Below are 2,465 nucleotides of genomic sequence, written 5' to 3' on the forward strand. Positions count from 1 at the left end.
ACCAGCACTGCTAACTGTACTAGTGGGTGCAGGTGCCTTAGGGGCTGCAGTGCTGGGGGCTCCACCCTTTTTACACTCACTTGTCCAGTGAGAGGTGTTCTTACAAGTTTTACACCAGGGTTTCTTCTGACCTTCTTTCTTCTTCTTCTTGGAAGTTTGGGACCCACCCTCTGTCTCAGTTTGGGGCCCTGTTGAAGACTTCTGGTCTTTAGCTTTCTGCTCCCCACCCTTCTGGTCTGTTTTCTTCTGGTCACCACCCTGGTTCTGGTTCTGGTTCTGGTTCTTTTGCTTAACTCTGGTTCTTACCCATTTATCTGCCCTCTTTCCCAATTCTTGGGGAGAGGTCAAATCTGAGTCAACCAAATGTTGATGCAACTGCTGGTTCTGACAATTATTTAAAATGTGTTCTCTCATCAGCAAATTATACAATCCTTCATAGTCTGTAACCTTGCTTCCCAGCAACCATCCCTCCAGAGCCTTAGTGGCACACTCAACAAATTCAGACCAGTCCTGAGTCTGTGTCTTCTGGGTATCTCTGAACATTAACCTGTACTGTTCAGTGGTTAAGCCTAACCCATCAATCAGAGCACTCTTCAGGACCAGGTAGTTTCTAGAATCCCCATCACTAACTGTGAGGAGTCTGTCTCGGCCTCTACCTTCAAAGGAGAGCCACAAGATTGCTGCCCACTGCTCCTGAGGGATCTGCTGTACTCTGCAGGCTCTCTCCATTGCAGTAATCCATTTATGGATATCATCCCCAGCTTTGTAGGGGGGCACAATCTTACTCAGGTTTCTATTATCAAAAGACCTGTCTTTATCCTTGTGGATATTGCTGCCACCAGTGGGTTCTATTACCCCACTCTCTCTAGGCTGTCTTGCTCTAGCAAGTTTCTCTTGGGCCAGGGCAATCTCTAACTCTTGTCTCTGGACTCTCAATTCAGCCTCTCTAATTTGAGATTCTCTCAATTTGGTCTCATGTTCCCTTCTCTGAGGGCTAGTCAACTCCCTTCTGGAGTGACCATGAGAGCCTCTAGAGACATGGGAGGTATTGGATTCACCTGAGTGATTCCTCCTCCTCCTATGCCCCTGGTTAAGTCCACCTGGGGGTCTGAATGGGTTGTTACCTGATTCATTCCCAAGTTGACTTAAGTTAGCCTGGTTCAGTCTACTGACCAGCACCTGACTATCTCTGTCATCATCTGACTCACTGCTTTCCACCTCCTCCTCCTCTTCTTCTTCCTCTACATCTACCTGAGGAGCTCCAGTGGTGGAGGCTTCCTCATCTACCAGGATGATAGGGGCAGGGGTGTCTACAGTGTCATCCTCTGAAGGATGGCCTCCTTCAGCATCCCCTGTGGGGTTTGCCTTAGAGGGCTTTAGAGTCTCAGACTGGTCTAAGAGCTCTCTTAGGTGGTCTGTAGTAGGGGAAGGCCCTGTCTTGAGACCCCTTAAGACACAAAGCTGTCTTAATTCCTTAAAGGAAAAAATAGCAAATTTGGATGGTGCCCTTGGAGGGTCACTCTCAACAGGAGTAAGTCCACTGGACCCCTCTGCTCCAGACATTGCTCTAGTGTGGGTGGATGTGTTGCAATCTACCTACACTGGTTTTTTCCTACTAAACCTATCTAGTAGTTGTAGCTAGGGTGTGCTACTCCCTTTGCTCTACAACAACTAAGTTCAGTAGAACTTAAGTATACTAGTCTTGTTTTATATGTACCTAGCAGGTACCTGTATGATCTTTCAAATGATAATCTCAAAGATTGTAATGGTAAAACAACAGCAAGCTCAGATCCCAATCCGCTGCTCACCAATGTGAGAAGTTGGCCTGGTATATAATGCTCACCAATTCTTAGTGATCACTTTGTACCATGCCAAGCAACCCTTATGATGATGGTTGTAATTCAACCTTGTAGACCAGTTATCCTAGTGGTAACGTGGACAAAGCAGTCTTAGGCTAAACTCTGAAAGGCATGTGAAGCCAGCTGTTATACCATACACAACCCCCTTGAATACCAAATGAAAGGGACACCACACAGATATATATTGAAAATATATATTGATTTATTAACTATAAAATCCCCTGGACTCTTTATGAGCACAGAAGCACAAGCGTTAAATCACAAGACAGTTTAAAATACACAAAAGTTGCACAATATGGATGAGCCCTAGGGGCCACCTAAACCATATACTAAGAAAGTGGTATAAGAGATACCAATAGGAAAGTGAAGAGGCCTAGGGCCTTGGGAATCGCTGGAGCTATTCGAGACTGGCAATGACTAAGTCGGGAAAGACCCACGGGACTCGGGTGCAGTGTTCAAAGTCCACGCACTTTTCAATACAAAGTCTATGGTGCGTAAAAAGCACAAAGTTAGAAAGTTAGGAACCTTCCGAGTGACCTACGGAGTTAAAACTTTAGACACAGGCCCTTGAGATGTGTACCAGTGCAGGAGCACTGGCGGAGCTGA

This window comes from Lissotriton vulgaris, chromosome 6, assembly GCF_964263255.1.
Source record: "Lissotriton vulgaris chromosome 6, aLisVul1.2, whole genome shotgun sequence".
NCBI lineage: Eukaryota > Metazoa > Chordata > Amphibia > Caudata > Salamandridae > Lissotriton > Lissotriton vulgaris.